This window comes from Sturnira hondurensis, unplaced genomic scaffold, assembly GCF_014824575.4.
Source record: "Sturnira hondurensis isolate 20B ecotype Veracruz unplaced genomic scaffold, ASM1482457v3 Scaffold0008908, whole genome shotgun sequence".
Lineage (NCBI taxonomy): Eukaryota > Metazoa > Chordata > Mammalia > Chiroptera > Phyllostomidae > Sturnira > Sturnira hondurensis.
In genome coordinates, this window is record NW_028081539.1 from 4,232,770 (window position 1) to 4,260,460 (window position 27,691).

Below are 27,691 nucleotides of genomic sequence, written 5' to 3' on the forward strand. Positions count from 1 at the left end.
GAGACTTAAATGTGGAGAAAGGCATAGAAAGTATTTACTTAGTCAAAACAAAGTGACCGAGACCATATTGATTTCGTCAAAACTAGATGAAAAACGACCCACCCATTGTTTTGGACTAGACGGTGCCAAATCACTGGTTGGACAGATTTCTTTCTACCCCTGCATTTACTGGAGTTTTGGCACGGAGAAGACACCACCTAAATCACAGGGCAGGGAGGGGTACCAAGCAGGATCGCTTTACAGATGCTTTAACTGGTTCTTCGCTAACAATAATGGCAGTAACTTGAATTTGTATACTTCCTTATAAAGTATTTTCACATAAGTGATCTCATTTGGGTGAGACTGACCTCAATTTGTGTTCTTCAGTAATTCACTGTCATGAGGAAAATAGTTGATCTTGGAAATTTATGTAAGTACTAAGGCTTGCCCTTCTGCGGGGCTTTGGGGGGAAGTCTTTAACATCGGAATATTTTGTTTTCCTCTGTTTATTTTTCTGGAATTTAATTACATAAAGTCTCACAAAGTGAATAGTATTCACATAGACTAATTGGATAGAGACAACTGGAAACTTTTCATATCTTTTCTTGTAACTAGAGAGGCAGTATAGAGAATCAGACTGCCCAGGTTTGAAACCAGTTTTTATTCCTTTCCAGCTGTGTGAATTTGTGCAAGTTACTTAGCTGCCCTATGCCTCAATGTTCTTATCCTTAAATGATATGGATTCAAAAGGAATGCATGGGGTATACCAGTGGTTCTCAAGCTTCTAACTGCCTCTGAATCACCTGGAGGTTGAGTTAGAGGCAGTTGGGGAGGGAAGGGTCTAGGACATAGGGAAAGGGGCAGAGAATTTGCATTTCTAAGAAGTCCTCATGCGAGGCTGATGCAGTTCAAGAACTCGGGGAGTATTCAGTGAAATAATTATGTAACTAAAGTGCTATCAGAGGACTGGCACATCGTAAGTTTTCAATAAGTGTTATCCCTGTTCTCTTCTCCACGTTATTGTCATCATTATGGTCATCAAACAGCTAATAATGAAAGAAGTCAGTGGAAAAGCAATCCCCAAACTCTCACAGTTAAAATAACAAAATGAACACAAGACGGAGGCATTTTTCAGCATTCCTGAGCCATTACAACGGAAAAAGTAAACTGGGTATCCGTGGTGGCCTTGTTGTGGGCTGCCCAGCCTGCTTTACAACAGACTGTGGAATAAACCAAGACCAACCAAATGAGGAACACAAAGGTTATTTACTCTGATCTCGCAATAGCAACAGAGTCAGACATGTTTTGACAGAGAGTCAGAGGCAGAGGAGTGAGGGTGGCGGGAAACCAGAAGGGCCCAGGTGTACCTGATTGCAGGCTGATGGCATGGGGCAGTCTGAGAACTTGGGTTTCTAAGTTCACAGGGGATGCTGATGTTTTTGGTCGCGAGGGCCCCTTTGAAACCAGTGTTCTAGAATAGCAGAGGAACAAATATGTGTACATTGAGAAATTGTGATAAACTCTGAAAGCAACACAGAGGATCACAATTTGATTGGGCAGTCAGGGGAAGGTCCTCCCAAATAAGTGACTTTCCTTTTACTCCCTCTTTCTGTTGCCCTTTGAGATCTTACGACTAACTGGGCTTTCGAAACATAGTGATGATTCCCTGGCACTTTTAAACACATTTATGAAAGCCTAACTGCCATGGGAATCATGACACTGAGGGATTTGGAACTGAATTCTACCTTTAAATGTCTTCAGGACCCATAGACCCTAGTGTTGCCTTTATACCCACCCTTTTAAATTTCTCCACCATACTTGGCACTGTTGACCAACCATTTTTCCTGAAACTCTCTCTGTCTTTAGATGCCATGATGTTGTGTTTAACTGGCTGTCTTTGACTTTTATTTTTCCTCTGTCTTCTTTATACCTTATTTCCTAATAGTGGCTATCCACCAGGATGTGCTCTAAGTTCTTGGTCCCATGTTGCATTAACTAAACTGTCTTTCCATTTGCATGATTTTAAAGGAAGTCTTTCAAAGCTCCATTCCCAAATACATTTTACATCCCATCTGTCCCACACTTCCAAGCACAAGGTGTCTTTCCTCATTTTATACTTATCACATGGGATCCAGAGGAGGGGTAAAAGTTAAAGATCCAGGAGGCAAAACACACAACTGGTAGAGGAGGAATCCTGAAGAAGTGAGATGAAATATAGTGAAGAAATTATTGTTTGACAGGAGGGAGTTCAACTTTTTTTATGTAGATGAGGATGGAAGAAGGAAAGGCAAAAAATAGTTGAGGATATGCTTGTAAGTGTGGGGAGAGTGCTGAAGCTGCAAGATCTCATATCTGAGAGCCTTCTTTTTTCGGTGAATTATGAGTCAAAGTCTTCTAATGGTGAGGAGGAAGATGGCAGGGAACAAAGTTTGAACAGAGAGGGAGAGTTAGAGAGAAATTGACAGGTAGAGTCCAGAAGAATTTCTGAACACAAAGTAATTACCTAATAAATAATCATTAATTTCTTTATGTTGTACCATGACAGTATATTTTTATGGTGATCTTTTTGAGTGAAATCTAAGAATTAATGTTTAACTTATTATCCAAGTTGCTCTGGGAATAACATTTGATTTAATGCCAGTAATTTTTTAAAAAAGATTATCTATTGATTACAGGATACTCTTCAAGGTCTTTTGTATTTTTTTCCTGATTTATCTCTCTACCATTATTTTTAAGTACATACTCAGTGTGAGTGTTTTCTCTAGTAACTGGTCTATTCTTTTTTATCCCAAGTGCCTTTCTGTCTACACATTTTATTTACAGCATTTCCCTGGGTGGAATTCACTGATTCATGAGTTAATTTGCTTATGCAAATTTTACTCATTCAAAAAATGTCAATTAAGTACCTGCTATATGCCAAATATTCAACAGGTGGGAAGGCTAGAAATATGAGTAACAGAGATTCCTGTCCCCAGTGAGTTCACATATTGTGGGGATGGAAAGGAAACAAAATAAATAGCGTACAACACTAAATATAGCTAATCACAGAAGGTAAGAGAGTGAGATTTTTATCCATGCCTTAAAGAATGAGAAGGACCTTTCCTAGCAGAAAGAAGGATGGTGAGGGGAGGGTTGTTGTGTAAAAGGTGTGCTGCACAGAGGTCTACAGCATGAAGACATCAGCCGTGTAGTGAGCATAGTGGGGAAGTGGGCAGTGCAGGGAGGGAAGCAAGAGAGCGTCAACTAGGCACTGGGCTGGAGAGAGAAGTCCTGTGGTGGAGGGCCTCATAGGAAAAGAAGCCACATGAACATATTCAGGAGGAGAAGGCATGAAGTCTAGGCTACATGAGTCTGCCAGGACTGTATAGGGTGATTTAGCATGAAAAGAGACTGAAAGCCTGCAAGTTGAGTGGCTATTGTAATAATTTAGGTTAGGGGTTGGCAAACTTTTTCTGTGGGGCCAGATAGTAAATGTTTTCAGCTTGTGGGACACATGTGTCTGTTGCAGTGAAAGTATACTATTTTAAGGTTCTTATACGATAATAAGTGGTATATCATTTAAATGTACACCGTAATAAGTTTGAGGGGTATACTTTAATACTAAAGTAACTGCCCTGGCTGGTGGAGCTCAGTGGGTTGAGCATGGGCCTTGGAACCAAAGGCTTGTGGTTCGATTCCCAGTCAGGGCACATGCCTGGGTTGCAGGCCAGTTCCCAGCAGGGGACTCACGACAGGCAACCAAAAGTTGATATTTCTCTCCCTCTCTCCTTCCCTTCCCCTCTAAAGATAAATAAAATAAAATCTTTAAAAAATAATAAAGTAACCACTTAAATGATTTTAAAAGCATTTAGTTAATAAACCAAAAGAAAAAGAAAGAAAATGGACCTACAACAAAATAGTCAAAAGAAGGCAGAGTAAGAAGAAATAAAAAGCAGAGAAATAGGAACAAAAAATAGATGAGACAGAGGAAATAAATTGCAAGACAACAGATTTAAACCTAACCCTTTTTATAGTCCTATTAAATATAAATTATCTAAACACCCCAACTAAAAGGTAGAAATGGTCAGATTGGATAAGAAAGGGATCCATCTATATGCTATAGAAGAAATATACTCCAACGATAAAGATGAAAAAAGTAAAAAGATGAAAAAACAGAAGAGTAATAGGGTGAAGGAAAGAAACACCATGTTAATACTACTGAAAAGGATGTGGGAATAGTTATTACGAAGGTAAGACAAAGTGGTATTTCAGAGCAAATAATATTGTTGGGGGTAAAGAAAATAATTTCTTAATAATAAGTGGGTTAGTTCATCAAAAGGACATAATAATTCTCAATGTTCATTGGGAAAAATGTTTTGCCCAACTTACAGCTAAGTTCAACCATGGCTAGATGATTTCTTGAACATTCTCCTTAATATCCCACTACGTTAGTGATCCTGTGAGATAGACCCTCCCAACTATGAGCTTGTATTCTAAAACTAAAGTAATGGCTATTCAAATATTTTTGATGATTGACATATATTTACTATTAATATTTTTTTAGTGTTTAGAAATGCTATCTCTGTATCCACTTGCGAAGTTTTATTTCTATTTTTATTTCCATTTTTTCCTTTCCATTTTTCCCTGATGTAGTAGTTAATTTGGTTTATACTAAAAATCCAGTTTAATAACTCCCAAACTTATTTGTGGAGTAGTTTTGAATAATTCCAAATTATTTCCAAATAATTAAAAAAATTAAAATTTAATTTAATGAATTATATATTTAAAACATGACTGGAATGTTTTGAGATATATGCATATATTCAAGGGAGAGGAGAATTGACTTGCTTTTTATGATATAGAAAACCAAATATCCTTCTAGACTCTGCATGATTTTGAGGTATAATTGAATGTTATATTGAGTAGAAAACTTTTTAAAAGGCAGGTAGTAATTTTCATTTTCTTGAAACTATTTTGGTATGTGGTGTTTTTTTCAATATATTTTATTGATTATACCATTACAGTTGTTGTTCTATTCCCCCCCTTCATTCCCCTCCACCCTGCACACCCCCTCCCCCACCATGCCCCCCCTTTAGTTTATGAGCATGTGTCCTAAGTTCTTTAGATTCTATATTTCCCCTACTATTCTTGCCCTCTCTCCTATCCATTTTCTACCTACTGTCCATGCTATTTTCTGTACCTTCTCCCCCCTTCTCCTCCTCCCACTCCCCTGTTCCTAACCCTCCCTGTGTTCTTCATTTCTATGGTTCCACTCCTGATCTAGCTGTCCTCTTAGTTTGCTTTTGTTTTAGGTGTGGTTGTTAATAACTGTGAGTTTGCTGTCCTTTCACTATTCATATTTTTCATCTTCTTTTTCTTATATAAGTCCCTTTAGAATTTCATATAATAAGGGCTTGGTGATGATGAACTCCTTGAACTTGACCTTATCTGAGAAGCACTTTATCTGCACTTCCATTCTAGATGAAAGCTTTGCTGGATAGAGCAGTCTTTGGATTTCATGAGTTGGAATACTTCTTTCCAGCCCCTTCTTGCCTGTAAGGTCTCTTTTGAGAAATCCGCTGACAGTCTGATGGGAACTCCTTTATAGGAGACTGTCCCTTTATCTCTTGCTGCTTCTAGGATTCTCTCCTTCATTTTAATCTTGGCTAATGTAATGATGATGTGCCTTGGTGTGTTCCCTCTTGGGTCCAACTCCTTTGGGACTGTCTGAGCTTCCTGGATTTCCTAGAAGTCTATTTCCTTTGCCAGACTGGGGAAGTTCTCCTTTATTATTTGTTCAAATAAGTTTTCCACTTGTGGCTGTTTCTTTTCCCCTTCTGATATCCCTATAATTCGGATGTTGGAACATTTAAAAATTTCCTGGAGGTTCCTAAGGCTCTCCTCATTTTTTTGAATTCTTGTTTCTTCATTCTTTTCTGTTTGGTCATTTTTTTCTTCCTTCTGGTCCACTCCCTTGATTTGAGTCCAAGTTTCCTCTCCATCACTATTGGTTTCCTGTGCATTTCCCTTTATTTCAATTAGTTTAGCCTTCATATGTTCCTCTAATTTGTGACTAAAATCAACCAGTTCTGTGAGCATCCTCATCATCAGTACTTTGAACTGTGCATCTGAGAGGTTTGCTATTTCTTGGTCGCTTAGAGTTATTGGCTCTGGGGCTTTGAGTTCTTGAGCCATATTTTCGACTGTTTGTGCCTGTTACATATGAGGAGCGGAGCCCTAGGTGTTCATCAGGGTGGGGCAACTCAGTCACTGGGTTGTGATGCTGTATGTGGGGGCGGGGTCGAAGGAAAGCAATTGCAGCCCCCTCTGCCTCCTCCTGCCATTAGGGCCCACGATGTCTGTCTCACTGCTCACTCCTCTGCTGGTTTATCTGCGTGCGAATGTGTGACTGCTGTCAGCGTGCCCCGCACCCTCACTGGTTCTGCGTTGCTACCCTGGTTGCCTGGGTGCCTGGGTTGGGGGATCCTGCCTGCCCGACCCTGCTCCACTGCTAGCTTCGCCCCTCTTACCAGTCCCGGTTAAACAGTTTGTTGTTGTCATCGGACTTCTGTATAGTTCAATTTTCTGTTCTTTGGTTGCGTCTTTGTTTACTAAACCTTTGTTGTATTCAAACTTGGTTGTGGGAGAAGGCACAGTGTTTCCACCTACACCTCCATCTTGGCGGAAGTCCTGGTATGTGGTGTTTTATAGTGAAATGTTCTACAGAGAGTCTTCATTAGTAAGATTCTTGAAAGGTTCTGTCCTTGTAGAAACTTAAAGTTGTGATTAAGATGGCATTCACTATGTGTCTATGCCACATCTTCTCCATGCTGAAATTACAGTGGTCTAGACCATCGTAAGAATCATGGATCAATATGTGGAACTTTTACTGACCTGGTTCCAAAACCTGGGATCCTCATGATAATATAGAAAGAGAGTACCTGAGCCACCCTGAGAGCTTTGTGCATTTCGAGTCTGTGACCGAATGGCCTCAACCTGTGACTTGCCTTTGTGAACCTCAGCAGGCACTGTGCTGCACAAACAGCTTTTGTCAGATGCGTGTTCTCAGCTGAATAGAGAACTTATTTCCTGACAAACAACCCTTTTCATTTCCTCTCACCTATGAACTAAACCGTTATAAAGAAAGTAAAAACATTCAGCTGCCTTGTATTATTCAGGCAATAATATAAAAATCAAGATAGGAAATGGTCCAATGTGGTTTCACAGATTTGGCTTATGACTGGTTACTAATGTAAACTACATTTCCTGACTTTCTCCACTTCTGACTTCCTTCATCCCCCTTTGTCCTCTTGACAGCCCTGCAACTGGAACCAGTGTGTGTGCGTGTGTGTGTGTGTGTGTGAGAGAGAGAGAGAGAGAGAGAATGATTATAGGCATACATAAAATACTGAATAAGGTAGTTTATAAAGTTAAAGAACCATTAACCTTGAAATAACAGTAGATTCACATCTTGTGATAATGGTAGTAATAACAGCTATTGTTTTTGAGCCTATACTGTGTGTTTCAGGCTGTTGTAAGTTGTAAATAGATACTGCTTTTCTTTTCCTTCTTAAAATATTTTAATGTTTATGCGATTACAATTGCCCCACATTTTCCCCCTTCACACCCTCCACTTCCATAATCAGCGGTAAGTCCCCTTACCGCTGTCCGTGTCCATGCATCCTTCATGTATGTTCTTTAACTAATCCCTTCACCTTCTTTCAATCAGCACCCCCTCCCCTTCTCCCCTCTTACAGCTGTCAGTTGGTTCTATGATTCTATGCCTTTGGTTCTATTTTGCTCATTAGTTTATTCTGTTAATTGCATTCTTCTTGTAAGTGATATCATAAGGTATTTTTCTTTCACTGACTGACTTATTTTTCTTAGCATTGTAGTCTCCAGTTCCATCCATGCTGTCACAAAAGGTAGGCGATCCTTTGTTCTTTATGCTGCACAGTATTCCATTATATTACTCTACCGCAGCCTTTTTTTATCCACTCATTTACTGATGGGCACTTAGGCTGTTTCCAAATCTTGGCTATTGTAAATAGTGCTGCTATGAACATGGAAACGCTTAAGTTCTTTTGAATTGGTATTTCAGGATTCTTCAGGAAATTCCCTAGTGGTTTCCATAGTGGCTGCACAAGTCTGCATCCCCACCAACAGAACACTAAGGTTCCCTTTTCTCCATATCCTTGCCACCACTTGTTTGCTGATTTATTAATGATAGCATTATTTTTTAAAAAATATTTATTTATTTTTAGAGAAGGAGAAGGGAAGGAGATAGAGAGGGAGAGAAACATCAATGTGTGGTTGCTTCTCATGTGTCCCCTATTGGGGACCTGGCCTGCAACCCAGGAATGTGCCCTGACTGGAAATCGAACTGGCAACCTTTTGCTTCACAAGCCCGTGCTCAATCCACTGAGCTACACCAGCCCGGGCTTGATAGCCATTCTTGACAGGTGTGAGGTGGTATCTCATTGTGGTTTTAATTTGCATCTCTCTGATGGCTAGTGATGTTGAGCATCCTTTCATATGTCTCTGGGCCTTCTGTATGTCCTCCTTGGAAAGTGTCTATTCAGGTTTTTTGCCCATTTTTTGATTGGCTTATTTGTCTTTCTAGTGTTGAGTTGTATAAGTTCTTTATGTACTTTAGAGAATAAATCCTTGTCTCATGTATTGTTGGCAAATATCTTCTCCCATGCAGTCAGTTCCCTTTTTATGTTGATGATGGTTTCTTTAGCTGTGCAGAAGCTTTTTAATTTGGTATAGTCCTGTTTGTTTATTTTTCCTTTATTTTCCTTGCCCTAGGAGATATCGTGGAAAAATATTGCTATACAAGGTATCTGAAGTTTTACTGCCTGTGTTTGCTTTTCTTATTTTAACAATGAGAAGGCTGAAGTTAGAAAGGTTACATCACTTCTTCTAGGTCACACAGCTGGTAGGTGGTCAAGCCGGGAGGGAATTATTTATTAATTTATTAATTTATTATTTATTTATTTTAAAGAGACAGGAAGGGAGGAAGGAGGGAGGGAGAGAGAAAGAAAGAGAGAAAGAGAGAGATATCCATTTGTTATTCTGCTTATTTGTGCATTCACAGGTTGCTTCTTGTATGTGCCATGACTGGTGATCAAAATCACAGCCCTGGTGTATTAGGATGATGCTTCAACCAGCTGAGATACCCAACTGGGGACCAAGCTGAGATTTGAACTGAGGTTTGTGCTGGACCCTAAACCTCAGCTCTGTACTATATGGTCCCCCCACACTCCCCACTCCTGCTTCTTGTAATTATCCCCATGAAGTAGGAGTCTCTGCTGCTGGAAGATTGGGATTCAGGTGGCCAGGCGATCATCGTGTAGCAGCTGTGCCCCATGAGCATAGGCAATGAGCATAGTTAGCCTTTTGCTGATTAGTATTTTTCTCCTACCAACCATTAGTGTGCTCTTCAGTTACGTATTTTTAAGTAGTAGGCAAAAATATATAGTGTAATAGGAGAGATCAATATTTACAGAATAACCCCTTCCAAGAATTTGCAATTTTTTTTAATGAAGTAATGTTAAGTTTTATTTTGTCATTAGTCCTGCCAGATGGTTTGGTTAGGTGAGCTGTCAAGTGCTTCTGCCTTTGCTGCACCTGGAGATGTAGCTTTCATCAACTGCGAGATGTTTGGCCATTCGGTGCCTCGTGAACGCTTGAATATGACTTGTTATTCATTCACAGTATTTCCTGGACTTCGCAGGTTTTGTGGAACACAGGACAAGCAGAGTCACTACTTAATTTTTCTTCCAGTGCAAAGACAGATAAATAATCAGCAAGTAGCTCGAGAATAGTAACCCCTTTCAGCTGTTTGGTACAGGGGTAGTAATATATTATGCCATGCTTCTCTTATGGTTGGGAGTATGTCTTAAAACTAGTAGCAAATGAAGAGACAATTATACACTGACTTTGGTGGTACAAAAGGTATTCTTGTGTTGTGGCTAGTGTTCACTATGCATATTGTCATATTGAATTTGAATTGAAATAGATTTAAAAGTAGTTAAGCATCATTAATTGAAAAGAATCACTATTTTTTTTAAACTTTGATCTTGAAAGTATTTGTAGCTGCCACTGTGAAGACAGTTTATATTCCTGGTTTATGTAACTTTCAATTTATTTTGACTCATGTAATTAAAAATCTGAGAAGTAGTTTAAGAATTCAGGGGGGTAAATCATAAACCCCTTAAAATAAAAGCATTTACAATTTTTGCTTTTAAAGGCAAAACATGACTACCCTTTCAGCAGAATGCCGAATGCAGATACTTATCTGCAGCTATTCAATTACTTAGTTTCCATATTTGATATTGGAAGTTGGGGGTGAAAGAGAAAAGGGGAATTTTCACACGTAGAAGGCAAAGAAGAGTATTTTGCAAACTTTGATACTGAGCTGAGCCTAATGTATATGTTGAGAAAGGTGTGGGGTTATTTTTTCTAGATGAGAGGTTATTAAACTTCATAGCTCATGCTGGGAACTTTGCAGAGAATTAAGGATCTAATGATGTGGAGGAAGAATTTGTAAGATTAGGGTAGAAATGATTCTGCTTAATTTAAACAAAGCAGGATTTAAGACAAAATGAGGGCTGTCAGAAAAAATGACTCATACTAATTCTTCAGTCACTTTCTAGAGACCATGTGATTATGAATCATAGTAGGTGAATTATTGGAGTAATTATGTAAATATAATTAGAAATGGGTTGCTAACAACCTCTGCGCTGAGTTTTAAGTCACCTGTGCTATCTTTTGCCTCTTTGGAATACGCAAATTTTTTACACGGGTAGCAAAGGACCCAGCTCCCAGCTGGACAGTGGGCAGCCAGACCCCAGATTTACAGGTTTGTACTCTGTCTTATTTATATTCTGTAAGATAGCAAGTCGGTTCCTCATTACCAACTTCCCTCTTCTCAATGAACACCTTCTCAGCCACAGGTGCTGGGTTAGTCCCCATTTGAGATGGTCACATAGCCAGGGCTGTGCTAAGTGCATTATATGGATGATTGTCTCACTAGTCCTCACAACAACCCTAGGAAACAAATACTGTGATTATCTCTACTTATATTTTGAAGAAACTGAAGCTCTTAGGAGAGTAACCTGCCCAAGAGTAGCTAGTTAGTAACTGGTGCAGGCAGGATTTGATACCGGGCCTGTGTGATCTGTTGAGTTCATGTTCCTGACCATTACTTCACAGTGGGCATAATTCTCTGAGGTTTGTCTACGTGCCTCACTGACTTCAGACCACTCCTTTCTTGCTTCGGACTTCCCCTCCTGGGGGCTTCTACCTGCTGATCTGTTACCTGAAATTTCTTCTTATGCTTCATTTTCCCCTTCACCATGTGTGAGCTTTTGGAAAAATGTGCATTTTTTTTGTTTCTGGGTTCATTACTTCAGTGTCTTCCATTCTTAGGCCAAACTGTCTTATTTCATTGTCCATATTTATTTACCATGGACCTTGTGGCATAAAGCTCACATTTTAATTTGAAAATATAATGAGATAATAATTGTTTATTCTCACATGTAAGCCAGAATTTCTGAAACCTAGAGCTTATTAATCAAAACCAAGTTGTTGGATTTTAAAAATCTTTACAGAGTTTTAGAGAATTTGAAGAAAATACATGATAGTAAGAGAGGTTCACAAAAAAGTATTAAATGAAAGCAATAATTTTTTAAAAAAATTTTTAAACATTTTATGTATTTATCTTTAGAGGGGAAGGGAAGGAGAGATGAAGGAAACATCAATGTATGGTTGCTTCTCGTGCATCCCCTGCAGGGAACTGGCTCCTGCCAGGAACTGGCCTGCAACCCAAGCATGTGCCCTGACTGGAAATCGAACCACGATCCTGTGGTTTGCAGGCCCGCGCTCAATCCACTGAGCTACACCAGCCAGGGCTGAAAGTGATAATGTTTTATATCATCTATTGCAAATTAGAAGGTAAACTTGATTATCCTGGTTTATATAAAAATGGAATATAATCCATTCTGAAGATGCATATGTCTCCACAAACCATTTCCTAAATATGTAATTGAAATGAAAGTATTTCCTCTTCTTTGTTAGAGTTTTCCCCTTTTGGAGTCCAGGAGCCCCATGGAAGTAGCTTTGGGCACAGACGCAGGTGTACACATCTAGTCTCAATTAAGACTAAGTCATTCCTGTGTTTTACACTATTGCCCTGATCTAGTCACGATAGAATTAAATATGTTTTAAGTTCAATAGATTAATAGAAGTGATAGTTACTTCATAAGGGTTTTTTTTTTTTGGAATTTTCTATATAACTTAAAATAGTTACTTTAGTACCAATAAATGTCTAAAAATTTCTGAAGAATTGTTTCAACGGATCACTATGTAATATTGTTAAGCAGAGAGAGAAACAAGGCTGTTGTTTTGATTCATGATGCTATATTACATTAGTGTGATGCAACATCACTAAATTATAACTAGATTAGTTTTTAGAATCTTTCTCCTGGAAAGATTTGAGAGCCTGATCGAATTAGGAAGAAGGCAGTTCTGTGTAAGAGAGAAACGATGGGTGTCCCAGGGCCCACGCTGCAGCTGCTTTCCTGAGTGGGAAAATATCATTATCCTGTTGCTTATAATTTGATATATTTTTATAATTTTCCAGGTTGTTTAAATTAGCATATGTTAATTATAAGTTATATTTCAATACAGTAAACTTAAGCTAACTGGAGAACCCAATTATTCAAATTACTGCCATTGACTAGTTTCAGAAGGGTTAAATGTTTCAAAATTTAAATATCTTTTTAGTTTGTATATATGCATTTAATTATAATGTGTGAATAACTTTGGTAATGAAAGACAACATATCTATCTAACCAGATATATTAAAATAGAGTAACATGTTTCCCCAAACTGCTCTTGCTTTGAGTTAAAACTCTTACTCAGTTACCAAAATGCATATAATCAGTGACTGTGGAGGAATGACACTGCCACAGAGAGTGTCTGAATTTTCATATTCCTGTGAAAGAAGTGGGTGGGTGCAGTTCCATGACCGCCCAGATGTGGGACATCTGTTTCCGCCTTGCTTTCCCATGAGTAGGTGTTGGGGTGGGTGTTTCTTCCATGCCACTGACACCTTCCTGTCCAGGTGTCTAGTACCCTTATCTGCCTCATGTTTGGGGCCAGCGAAGGGAGAGACAGTGACTTTCATGACTCATGGCACAGCAAACAGCATGTTTGTGCTATTTCCCCTTGCCCAGAGTTCCATGGGGGCCCTATTTTGGGTCCAGATTGATACCTATACATGTGGTAGCTTTCATTACAAGAGAGAAACCCTGACCTCATGGAATCTCACTTTCTTTTAATGGGTAGTAAGCATGCCTTTCCTTTGATCTGAAGGGAGAAAGCATTTCTAATTTCTAGGATGGATAAGAACACAAATACCCTTGAACATACAGTCTGAAACAGAGGACAGTCAGTGCCTCTGCTCAAAAGATGTGCAGAAACATGAGAGTCCTGTGGAGAATTGGTTCCTAACTGTGCTGTGATTAAGACCTGTGCCTAATTACAAGTTTTGCAATTTCTATCCATTTTCTACTCCTAGGGAATGGACCTGTCAAGTTTTGTGTCCTCATTTGTGAAATTCAATGTTCTTTCAACCACTATGTATTTAGTGCTCCCGGAGTTCGGGCACTGTTCTAGATACTCGGAGTGAAGTACTAAATAAAGCAGACAAAAGTTTCTGTTCTTACAGAGTTTTTATTTCACTGGGTTTATACTGACAAAGAAAATTCAAAGGTTTACAGTGAGTCAAAGAAATGAATGCCCCAGAAAAAATAAGACAGAGAAGAATGGCAAAGAGTCCTGGGGGGAGTGTTGGGAGGGAAGGCACTGCTAGAAAGAGTTTGCTAGGCTTTTTTAATAAGGTGACAAACAGAACTCTGAAAGAGGCGAAGGTGTAAGCTATATGAATACTAAAGGAAAGAGTTTTCAGCCAAACAAAACAAGAAATATGAAGCCTTGAGATGGCTCCTAATTGGTGATTTGGGGAAATAGCAAGGGTCCCATGGCTGGTGGAGCGAGTGAGAGGGAGAGAAGTCTAAGGTAATGTGAGAAAGTGGTGTGTGTGTGTGCTACATTAGACATTGGAGGTTGTTGTAGGAGCTTTGGTATTTACTCTGGGTGACATAGGAAGTCATTGGAGGGCTTTGAGCTAAGAAATGCAAGGCCTTATTTTAAAATAAGAGCATGGGTTGAGAATACCCCAGTGAAGTGCAAGAAAAGAAGCAGGGAGATCATTAGGAGGCTATTGCACTAATCGAGGAGAGAGTTGGTGGTGATCTGGAACAATGTGAAGAAAAGTAATTAAATTTTAGATGTGTTTTGAAGGTAAAATGAACAGGATTTGCTGAGGAATTAGATACAGAGAAAATGGGGAAGAAAAGAATCAAGGATTATTCTGGAGTTTTGGACCGTGCACTTAGAAGGATGGAGTAGAAATGTGGAAGGCTATGGGAGAAACAGTTTCAGGGGGTGGGGTAGGATCAGTTGTGGGTGTGTCTTCCTTTGAGAGACATTAACTATTCAAGTTGATGTGTCACAATGGAGACAGGAACATGGGGTGTAAATATCCGGATGGTGTTTAAAGCTGTGAGGCTAGAGGAAGCAACTAGTGACTAGATTAAAAAAGAGTCTTGGCTGGTGTAGCTGAGTGGATTGAGCATGGGCCTGTGAACCAAAGTATCACGGTTCGATTCCCAGTCAGGGCACATGCCTGGGTTGCAGGCCAGTTCCAAGCAGGGGCCAGTTCCCAGCAGGGGACACATGAGAAGCAGCCATACATTGATATTTCTCTCCCTCTCCTCTTCTCTTCTAAAGATAAATAAATAAAATCTTAAAAAAAAGAGGAAGAGGTCTAATGATCACATGAGGGAAATAGTATAGACCTGGAACAATTAAGGAGGATTTGCTAAGGATCCTGACAGATATTATGTGACACAGTTGTCAGGTGTGCTTCATGGCTAAAGCCCCAAGGTTTGATGGAGGACCCCAGATGAGGCTGAGCTCCTTGTTGCCTTGCCAGCTAATCAGTTTGCCCAATACTGCATGAGAAGATCCATTGTCCCAGGCTTCCAGTGGGTTTCACCAGACTTCTCTTTCCTCTTTGCCTCTGCCTAACAAACATGTGTGAGGATGTGTGCATGCAAAATAACTAGAGTGCCAAATAACTACCTAAATGTCTCTGAGTTCTTCCTGGACAATGGAGGTAAGAGTCCCCAAAATGTGGATGGTGGTGTCATAGAAACCAAGTAAAGAAGGAGCTTTAAGAAGGGACATGGGATATCCAGTGTGGAGTACTGCCAAAAAGTCAAAAGGGAGATGATGACTAAGGATTCACCATTTGACTGAACAACTTTGTAGCTGGAGAAGAGGCAAAAGTGGATTCACCATTTGACTGAACAACTTTGTAGCTGGAGAAGAAGCAAAAGTTTAATGAAGTGGGTTTAAGAGAGAGAGAGTGGGGGAGGGGCGGTGTATGTAGGAGGAGTTTCAGATAACAGGTACAGACAATTTCAAGAAGTTTTGTTGAAAAATAGACCCAAGAAATGGGGTAGTAGCTAGTAGTGTCAATACTAGATACATACATTTTTTTTTAAGATGGGAAAATGTACAGCATGTTTGTAGGTTGATGAGAATAATCCAGTAGAGAAGGGAAAATCAATGATGTCAGGAGAGGTGTGGCTGAGAAAGGAAGGGGGGAGGGGCCAGCGCACACATGGGAAGGTTGCCCTTGGTTAGACACAAGACGGATTTTGCCAGGAGCGACAGCAGAGTGTACGAGAGCAGGTGCAGGGTAAGTGGGTAGAGGTAGCTGTGAGAGAGCATGGCAGTTTTCTCCTAATAGTTTCTTATTTTTCCCTTGAAGTGGAAATTGGAAGCACGGCCATCCGCTGACTAAGGAGTGGGGTAGAGGTGTTGAAGGTTTGATGACAGAGAATTTTTTAGGAAGAATTTAGGGGAGTGGGAAATAGAGTCGAGTTTCCAGGTAGCACTCAGGTTAGTGAACACATATTTAACTTAAGACCAATAGGCGTGATAGACTATTTTTCTTTAGTTGTATTTAGCTCCACAGGTATAGGTTAGGATTGGGCAGAGATGGATTTAGCCAGAGTGTGGGTCCCTCTAAGGGTAAAATGAAGAGGACAGAGATGTGAGGCTGTGTGCAAGAGAACAATTATAAGGATGGAGCATGGGTATGGAGGGAGGTGACAAGGGACTGTGAAAACTAGAATTCATGGGCCGCACATCTGTTGTCATTGAAGTACTATGGGGACAGAAAAAGTAGAGAGAATGAGCTAGAGAGATAGGAGGTGGTGGTCAGAAAGGGCAATGTTTGAAAGAGAGATTGTGGAGGGACTCGTATTTGTAACAGCAGGCATGCCATTCACATGACCATGAGGTGAGGGAACTGAAATAAAGTAAAGGTCATGGTTGTTCGAGGTGAGAGGGAGGTCAGGAAATCAAGATTCTGGGATGTTGGGCAAGTCATTTACAGGGTTTTTGACATTTCTTAAAGTTATGAGAGGGGCAACTCCTGTACAGGGAACCGAAATCTTCACACATGGAGGAGGGATCACCTAGGGGTCTGTTGCTGATGCGACAAGGAGGCGCGGGGGCTGCAGCAGGGGGCCATTATGTTGTAGGGAGAATTAAGGACATGGAAGCTTCTATGTGGTTCCAGGCACACGGTAAAGTTCAAGAAATCATTTTTGAAGTTATTTCTTTAATTCTGAATTAAAGAGCTTAGAGGTCATGGCTCCCATCCTTACAAGAAAAAGCTGAACAAACTGAAAATCAGTGAGTCTTTTTGACCCATCAGAGAACTGAAGGTGTGGGGCAAACTGCCACTCAGACCTGGAGGGAGCAGGATTCTGACTCCGCAGGCAAGTTCATGAAGGTGAGTTCAGAGATCTGCTTAACTGGAGCAGAAGCCGCTAGAGCCGGAAGCCAGTAGAAAGCCTCATGTGGTCATTTTGACAACTTGCAGGAGGTTGAGTGTGGACTGGCATGAAAATGAGAGACTCTTAGAGGCTGCAGTCTTCAGTCCTAAATGACACTTCTTTTTTTTTAAGATTTTGTATTTATTTATCTTTAGAGGGGAATGGAAGGGGAGAGGGAGAGAAATATCAATGTATGGTTGCCTCCTGTGCGTCCCCTGCTGGGAACTGGTGTGCAACCCAGGCATGTGCCCTGACTGGGAATTGAACCTTGATTCTCTAAGTTCACAGGCCCACGCTCAATCCACTGAGCTACACCAGCCAGGGCCTAAATGACACTTCTGGAGAAGTAATGAGCCTCAGCCAGGGCTCGAAACAGAGCACCCTATAACCCAGTCTGCCGCTCAAAATTTTTAATGTCAAATCTCTGAGTATTTTTTGTAAAAGTGTAATTATTTTTGAAAATAAGAATAATCTGCTTAAAAATATTTTAATTATAGTTTTATAATTTATATGAATTTTCTAATTTATCATTTGAATCCATTGCAGTTCAGGATACACTCATTCAGTTGCAATAGAGAAACAGATTAAGTACCATGTGCAAAAAGAAATTGTTTGTTTGTCAGTGACATCACAGTTACCATGGATGTGCTTTTAAGCCGTTATTTCATGGGGAAGGGAAAAGGATTCCGTAAGCCTAGTTCAGGTAAAGACGTGTGTGCAAGAACAGAGTTGGGATGGGGAAGAGAGAGAGGAGGGAGGGAGGGAGGAAGGAAGAAAGAGAGGAAGAGAGCAATCTTACAGGAAGCTAGCACAGCCTCTAGAGAAGAATGGGAACTGTCATTTGGAAATGGGAAGATTCAAGCCTCAACCTAGATCTAAAGATAAACCTTTCTAATGGCCCCTCAGGAGAAGGAATCGGAGATCATTGCTCTTTATTTCTTCTCATATTTATTTCTGCAGGCAACTGACTGATTCTCTCCATAGTTGTAAATTTAAATTTCAGAAATGGAGGATCTTATTGGTGCAACCAGTCACCACTGGCCACGTTTGTGTAGAGCTTTTGTATCAAGTTACCTCACGGCTGGTCGGGCAGTGTGGGGTGCTCTGTCCTGGTGGGATCCATTCAAGAGGCAGGTGATGAGGCCTGAGGAGAGGACAGGGCCATTCCAGGTGGAGGGCCCAGGCATCCTGCTCACGGCCCCTTCGTGAGGCACTATCCCTTCAGTAAGGACAGAATGTAGCCGTCCTGTGTTATGTAGTTAGACATTTGGATAAGAAGAAAGTTACTTGTTTACATTCATGCTTTTGCCTCATTTATATAGGCACTGAAAATGTCAACATCCATTCTGGCATTAAATCCTGGTTGCATTTTTTTTTTTAGTTATTTAGTCTGTGTTTGCTGAGACACTCCATAATACTGCTAGTGCTGAGATTCCAGCAATTACGTCATGTCTATAGCAGAACCACTATAGGATGAAATAACAAGGTACCAAAGAATCTATATTACTGTACTGCCCTCTTGTGGTTGCCTTTTGGGTTTACAGTTACTGTACTGCCATATGTAGAAAGCAACCTTTAGAACTAATTCGAAGTTATAAGGAAACTCTTTGCTTCTGTCCCATTTGGAGAAGACACTGAGTAATATCACAATATTTATCTGTATCTTGCCATGGGAAAATCACAAACTAGGCCTATCAAACTCTAAAAAGGGACCCTGAATTGGCGGCTATGGAACACGAGTGTTTTGAATCTTAGCTTTTCAAAGTTGTTCGAATTCTATATGACTTTAGGAATGGAATAAAGTTTAAGACCATTGAGTTCAACCCAGTCCTTTTATAGTTGAGAAAGAAAGCTCCAAAAGCGCCAAGATCTAAGTATTTTGGCCAAGGTACTACAGATAATTTCCTGTAGAACTGAGCCTAGTGTTCAAGTTCACTGTCTCCTAGGCAAGGACTCTTTCTTCCACACAACAATGTATTACAATTACACTCATTCAGTGGGGAGAGGTCTCAGGATCCAGACTGTTACAAAAAACAACAACAACCCCGCCCCACCAGATGTGATATCTTAGAAAGAAAAATTAATCTACCAGTTGACTGAAGGAAGGGGAGGATATATACTTTCTCTCTTTCAGGAAAATAATACAATTAAAGCATCATCTTCTTTATTGACTATGAAACATTATTACTGGGCAGAACAAGAGAAAGGAGAACAGAGACTGAGTGTGGCAAAGGCAAGTGGGGGAAGGTCTACAGGAATGTCTATGCACATTTCTGACCTGACACCTCAGGCGTCTTTCTTATTCAAAGAACAGGTTATGTGGAAAGAGAGTGATTTGGCTGGGGCAACTATTCTCCTTCTATCAGGATGCCAAAGGCAATGCTATGGATTGAATTGTGAACCCCTCCCCCCAATTCATATATTGAACCCTAACTTCTAATGTGACTATATTTGGAGATAGAGCATATAAGGAGGTGATTATGATTAAGTAAGGTCATAAAATAAGGGTAGGGCCTTAATCTGATACAACTGTCACTTATAATAAGAGGAATAGAGAGAGGTTTCCTTCTCCCCACTGTGTTAGGACATAGTGAGAAGATACCATCTGCAATCCTAGAAGGATTCTCACTACAGCCCAACCATGCCGGCATTCTAATCTTGAACTTCCAGAACTGTGAGAACATAAATTTCTGTTCTTTAAGCCACCCAGTGTGTGGTATTTTGTTATGGCAACCCAAGCAGACCAAGGCAGGCTAGATAGAGGTTCTCTTTCACTGCTCCATTCTTACCCTTTTCAGGATACCACTCCCAGAAATAATGGAGGATTGTGCAGAGAATAGGAGAAGCTCAGCATCCCTACTACAGTCTCCAGGCAAGTGGTTGCTTTTGATTTGACTTGTCTCACATTCTGGAAGCCGTAGAAAGGGATCGCAAGAAATAGATTCTTCAATACCACCTTTTACCAGGTATTCCATACCTGGCCCTTTACCAGGTAAAGCACTAGTTTATGCTAATTACTGTGCCACACACTTACTATCATTATTTAATTTTAATTTTGCAAATTTTTGGAAACTAAGGCTCAGAGGATAATTTACCATTCTTGTAAGTGGTGAAACAACAAATTAACCCCAAATTTGCGTGATTCTGAAGCCCTAGATCATTCATTCCATGGCACTATGCTTTGCCCATGTTAGTTCCTTTACTGGCTGCCTGTAGGCTGACCCCCCCACCCCCCCGCCCAATACCACCTGGAATGACCCTAGGAGATCAATGGAGGTGTATCAAACATGGCTTAGTAGTCATAGCAATATAAATTCATGGGCCTTGTGGCTGCTCTTCCTAGTGTGAGAGTCTGTAGATTCCACCTTCTTACTTACTCCTCTGATGGTTTTGCCACTGTGGACCATCCACTCCTTGTAAAGCTCAGCTCCCTTAGTTTCTGTGATACCAGTTTCTATTGGCTGTCTTTCTGCCTATCTAACTCTTCCTTGCTTGTCTCCTCAAGGGCACTCTTTCCTCCATGTGTGCTATAGGTGACCTTGTTTTTTTCCTTCGGACCATCTAATTTCCTATGTATAATTATTATTATTAATTTTACTACTACTCGTATTCTTAGGCCTTCCAAGTAGCTTTCTGTTTCTTTCCTTCTGTCCTGAAGTCTCTCCTGAGATTAAGATCACTGTATGAAGTATATGTTGGTTATTTCTTTATGAATCTCTAGCAGATATTTCAAATTATACATCAGAACTTAGACATTTTCATTCATTGGCTGTTTTTACCCAAACACATCATTCCCGAACTCAGAACATTACGACATCCCTGTCACCCCAGGAAGAAAGCTTGGTGTCAGTCTCCGTTTTTTTCTTCTACCTCATCTCCCTTACTCAGCCAATCATTAATTTCTATGAATTTTATCACCAAAATAATCACAGACTTTATTCTTTCTCTCCTTCCTTGACCCTTTAATTCATCTCTCTGCTTCCATTACTGATCCACTTAAATCTTTCATACTGCAGCTAGACTAAATAATCTAAAATAAAAATATAATCCATCGTGGAGGAGAAAGTTCTGTCTCTACAACAAGGTGGGTACAGTCCTTGTAATTTAGGTGCTGCCTTTCCTTCCAGCCTCATCTCTCGTCATGGCTATAGTATTCATCATATTCCAGGCTTGCTAAATTGCTTTATAGTTCCCTGTTCATACAATTCTGTGGCTTTTTCCTCTGTTCATTAGTCACTGCTGTTCCAAGCCCTCAGCCCTCATCCTCACTCAGCAAGGATAATGCCTGTAACTTCTCATTTTTTCAAGACTCTCTTGAGGTGTCATCCCCTCCAAGAACCCTTCCCGAGACTGCATTAGGCTGGGTGTCCTTCCTTTGTGCTAATGTAGAGTCCTGCATGCTCCTCTACCGTTGGGCCTGCCATTCTGTAGTTCATGTCTGTCTTCCTTTGCTCCTCAGAGGCGGTGGGCTCAGCCTCATGCTTAATGGGCCCTAGTAAGTATTCATTAGACTGAAGTTATTTAAGGGCAGATTTGTTTATGTCAAAGCCTCTCATTTCAATCTCTCGTGATTGCTATTGATTTTTAAAGGTATATTACATTCATTATAATTATTAATTATATTATATAGATATATTAATATATGTACCTACAGTCATGTAAGTACATATATATATACATGTGCATTTATACAGCTGTAAGCACATTAAGTAACTGCTGCCTTCAAAAGTATAGTGACACTGTTATAAATACCTAGAGCTATGCTACAGTTCATTTGAAGGAAAATTACTTTGTCAAGGCCCAACCCTCTCATGAATAGTTTTTATTTACCTCCCATTATAAAAGATTTCAGCAGTGTTATTCTCAATGTTCTTTCTCCTCCCCATTGTTTATTCAGTAAAGAACAAGTGAAGGCTGTAAAATAAGTAGGGTGGCCCTGCAGAAGCCCCAGTGACTCGACTGTCTCTCTGCCAAGGGGCTCTGACCTGGACCACTCCCATTCCTCCATCTGCAACACATGTTTTCAAACGGACGTTCCACTGCGACAACTGGAGTCCCGGAGCTCGCTTCTACTCACTAATGCAAGACTTACATTTTCTAGTGTATTCTTCTTACTCACAACCCTTGTGTGTTCATCTTGGCCAGAACAGGAGTCCCTGTAATCTGTGGGACTAATGGGTGTGATGGGCTACCGTGAGGGGTTTTGGGGATAGTTCTCCTTATAGAAAGGTGCTTTAAAAATACACTGGCATTTCATTGGTAAACCCATGTCATATCTTTTTAAAACTGAAGCCGTTTATTATTCCTGGCTTTTGTGAGTTATGCCTGTTAATTTGCTACATCTGTGCAAGGGATTAAAACCAATGTATTAAATGTCTACTCCTAAAATGTGCTCGTGGGCCAGCTAAATAGTTGGATTTCTGGTGAAAGGGAAGTATATTAATGTATGTACTAATATCAATGCTTATGAGAATTTTTCAAATATTTTATAACTGTTTAAATATTAAACATATTACTATATTAATGAATACATACTTATTTATTTGTTCTGGACAGAGCTCTGGGCATTGGATAGTAAGGTTTTTGCCATGAGACTTAATTAGCCAGACAAATTATTCTGGCTAAAATTACATATTTGTAATATGGCCTCCAAGTAACTTTTATAAGCAAAAAAGAAAGATGACTCCAATACTAGAACATATAAATTTAATAAAGTTATTGGTCAGTAGTAAGTATGGGGCACAGTTTTCAGCAGCAGGAAGTTTATTTCTATCCTGGGGGACTCCCTACTTGTCAGGAGTTACTATGCCTTTAAGACAGTGGTTCCCAACCTTGGATGGATATTAACATCAACTGGGGAGTGCTAAACAATTCTGGTACAGACTCAAACTCTTCTGCTAGAGATTCAAACGCAATTGATTTGAACGAGGACCACAGGCACCTTGTTGAGCATTTTTGCCTCCCTGCTGTGCAGTGCATTCCAGCGTGGAGCCAGCATTGATAGTAAAATGCTGATGGAAGCATGATTCGCGAGCATTTGAAGGCCAGATGAAAGCCTCCTCATCTGCTCCATCCCTCTGCCCTCCACCCTGGCCAAGATGTCAATCAAAAGCACATTACATCCCAGGGAATCACAAACATTATTGCCACTCTTAAGGGTTTAAAGCCAGGCTTCCCCACCCCCAATTTTTTGTAATGATGGAAATGTACTATGGCTACCCTATGTCTGATAGAGAATGCAGTAGGCATGCATGGCTATTGAGCATGTGATATAAGAAACTAAATTTAAAATTTTATTTTCAGTTACAATTTATTTCTTATTTTTTAAATATTTATTTATTTTTAGAGAGAGGGGATGGGAAGGAGACAGACAGGGGGAGAAACATCAATGTATGGTTGTCTCTCATGAGTCCCCTGCTGGGAATTGGCCTGCAACCCAGGCATGTGCCCTGACTGGGAATCGAACCGGTGACCCTTTGCTTCACAGGCCTGTGCTCAATCCACTGAACTACACCAGCCAGGGCTTCAGTTACAATTTAAATTTAAATAACCATATGTGATTAGTGGCTACTGTATTAGATAGTATAGCTCTAAAGGATGCAGGGAGCCCTGGCTGGTGTAGCTCAGTGGATTGAGCGTGGGCCTGCAAACCACACAATCGTGGTTCGATTTCCAGTCAGGGCACATGCCTGGGTTGCAGGCCAGTTCCCAGCAGGGGACTCACGAGAGGCAACCATACATTGATATTTCTCTCCTTCTCTCCTTCCCTTCCCCTCTAGAGATAAATAAATAAAATCTTTTTAAAAAAAAGGATGCAGGGGTAGTGACCTCATATTTCCACTTAATCTCCTCCAGAAAACAGTTTCTGATGTCTCCAGTCAGAAATAATCTTGTTCCTATCTGTATGTTTCCCACTGCTGCTGTAGCAAATGACCCCAAACTTAGTGGCTTGAAAGAACACACATTGATCAGCTTTAGTTCTGGAGGTCTGGAGTTTCTGAAGGTCAGAAGTCCAAAAATGGGTCTATTTAGGCCAAAACTAGGGTGTTGGCAGGGCTTTGTTACTCTCTGGAGGTTTGGGGAGTGAATCTGTTTCTTTATCTTGTCCAGCTTCTAAAGCTCACCTGCATTTCTTGACTTGTGGCCCCTGCTCCACCTTTAAATAGTGTAGCATCTTCACATCTCTTCTGGCCTCCTTCTTGCACTTACCATGACCCCGTTGACTATATTGGGCCTACCTAAATGATCCAGACAATCTCTTCTTCCCCAATTTTTAAACTTAGTCATATCAGAGGTTTCAGGGATGAGGATGGAGGCACCTCTGCGGAGTCATTATTCAGTCTATGCCACTATTGTGGTGGTTCTGCCTTGCCTTATAGATTTTCATGTGATTTCCTATCTAACTTCTTGAGAGGAGCATATGGGTATTACTGATTTTAATCCCTAGGATAAAGCTGTGGCTTTCACACCATAGGTACTCAAAATACATTTGTTGGAGTGAGTTGATTAAAGTAAATAAAAGAAGAGAGGGTATTTCATAGGGGACCATTTCACATGGTGTGTGAATGTAGCCCAACCCCCACTCAGAAAGGCCAGTGGGGAGTGAGGTCCGGCACACGGGACTCATACCCATAGATAGGTTCTCCCCTGGGGAATGAGGCCTGCGTTGTACCCAGGCTGCTATGAGACTTGCTTTTTCTAAAACTCCCTTGCCCTGGATTGAGGCAGAAAATGTTGACTGCATATCTTCAAAGTAACTTGCTAAAATCTGTGCTAAACCTCCCAAGTATGGACTGTAATCAGTTCAATCACTTTTCCCCTTGATCTGTAACATGCTTCTCTTTGAAGTAATTGGCAACATTCTTTCCTTTGTTTTCTATAAAAGGTAACCACCCACAGAGAACCTGTGCATAGTAAATGAGGACCATCCTTGATGTAATGTACCCAGAAAAGCAATAAAAGCCTGCAGGGGTCAGGGCCCTCTCTCTTACTTAGAGAGTGGCTATGCCGTCCCTTTTTCCCACAGGACTTCTGTAGTCCATGTGAATGTGTCTCTCCCAGACACAAGATCCTGCTGGCCAGGGTCCGCATCAGTATTCGATAGATGCTGATTGAGGGAGTGAAGCATCGAGGTGGGTCCTGATACAGTAATTTAATTTTGAGTATCTTCATAGATATTCAGCAAATCATTGATCAGTCAACCTATTAAATAGATTATGGAGTAGTATTCATCAACCACCAATAAAATATAGATTAAATAATTGGGCCCTGGTCTGTTTATTTTAGCTAAATATATATCTTGGGCTAATGCAAGCAATGGAAACATAATTCTCTTGGAATTAAGTCAAGAATTTACACAGTATTTGATGAAGAAAGTTAGTGTATGAAAATCTGTGTGGTTGCTTTATTAAGCATTCGTGTCTAATTAGTAAACAAATTGCTCTAGTCTTAAAAAATATTCCAGGATGTCCATCTTAATTATTTATGAATTAAGAACTTAATCCCACTTCATTCTACAAAAGTTGAACATACATGAAAGCAGACAGGAATGTATGACAGACCATGTGAACTGTGACCCGGCCAACACCACTGCCATCCTGAGACTGGGCTTATTTTGATCTGTCCTTCACTCCACACTCTGTCCCACCCTACCCCAACCCTGATCATTTTCAAGAAAACCCCAGAATTATATCATTAAATCTATTCACTTAATCATTTATAAGCTCATTTGGGCACATTCGTTAGTGAATTTCCTCACATTCACTTGGCTTCCTGCACATTTTGCTGGCTCCATAATCTTTCTGACATTTACTGTCTTTTCTTTGCCTTATGTGGACTTTTGTACTGAAGGCCAACTGTGGCTAAATATAGAAAGTGCTAAGCAGGCAGCCTTGTTTGATTTTCCTATTACTTCAATTCATATTTTAGAAAGTAGCTTACAGAGTGGAAATATATGAGATTATAAGTAGAGTTAAAACAATTTGCATTTCTACTCAGGGGGAGAAAGGGGCTCTTAACCACAGGGGAAATATGAGTGGAAAATTCAAGCTCTATTTCATCTTATTTGAGGAACATATTAAATAATCTTAAGGTAAAACATATATAATTCAGTTGAAGAAGGAACATAGAGGGTTTTCAGGAGTGAGAATCTTCTGAAGGAAATTTTTTTTTCTTTTTAATATATTTTATTGGTTATGCCATTCCAGTGGTCCCTTTTTCCCCCTTCATTCCCCTCCACCCTGCACACCCCCTCCCCCACCATTCCCCCCTTTTGTTCATGTCCATGTGTCACAAGTTCTTTAGATTCTATATTTCCCATACTATTCTTGCCCTCCCCCCGTCTACTTTCTACCTACCATCTATGCTACTTATTCTCTGTACCTTCTCCCCCCTTCTCCTCCTCCCACTCCCCTGTTGCTAACCCTCCATGTGATCTCCATTTCTGTGGTTCCACTCCTGATCTAGCTGTCCTCTTAGTTTGCTTTTGTTTTAGGTGTGGTTGTTAATAACTGTGAGTTTGCTGTCCTTTCACTGTTCATATTTTTATCTTCTTTTTTTTGATAAGTCCCTTTAACATTTCATATAATAAGGGCTTGGTGATGATGAACTCCTTGAATTTGACCTTATCTGAGAAGCACTTTATCTGCACTTCCATTCTAGATGAAACCTTTGCTGGATAAAGCAACCTTGGCTGTAGGTCTCTGGATTTCATGACTTGGAATACTTCTTTCCAGCCCCTTCTCGCCTGTAAGGTCTCTTTTGAAAAATCAGCTGACAGTCTGATGGGAAGTCCTTTGTAGGTGACTGTCCCCTTATCTCTTGCTGCTTCTAGGATTCTCTCCTTCATTTTCTTCTTGGCTAATGCAATTATGATGTGCCTTCGTGTGTTCTTCCTTGGGTCCAACTTCTTTGGGACTCTGTGAGCTTCCTGGATTTCCTGGAAGTCTATTTCCTTTGCCAGATTGGGGAAGTTCTCCTTTATTATTTGTTCAAATAAGTTTTCTACTTGTTGCTGTTCCTCTTCCCCTTCTGGTACCCCTATAATTCAGATGTTGGAACGTTTAAAGATGTCCTGGAGGTTCCTAAGCCTCTCCTCAATTTTTTGAATTCTTGTTTCTTCATTCTTTTCTCTTTGGTCATTTTTTCTTCCTTCTGGTCCACTCCCTTGATTTGAGTCCCAGTTTCCCTTCCATCACTATTGGTTTCCTGTGCATTTCCCTTATTTCAATTAGTTTAGCCTTCATGTGTTCCTCTAATTTGTGACTAAAATCAACCAGTTCTAGAGAGCCCAGAAATAAACCCAAATCTCTACAGTCAATTAATATTCGACAAAGAGGGCAATAACATAAAATGGAGTAAAGATAGCCTCTTCAACAAATGGTGCTGGGAGAACTGGACAGCTACATGCAAAAAAAATGAAACTCGAGCACCAACTTACACCATACACCAAAATAAATTCAAGGTGGATAAAAGACTTAAGTATAAGCCGGGAAACCATTAAAGCCCTAGAGGAGAGCATTGGCAGGAAAATCTCAGATATTCCACTCAGCAATATTTTTACTGATATGTCCCCTAGAACAAGGGACATAAGGGAAAGAATAAACAAGTGGGATCTCATCAAAATTAAAAGCTTCTGCATGGCTAAGGAAAACAGTATCAAGATAAAAAGAGAAGCAACTGTTTGGGAAAACATATTTGCCAATGACACCTCAGACAAAGGTTTAATCTCCAAAATATACAAAGAACTC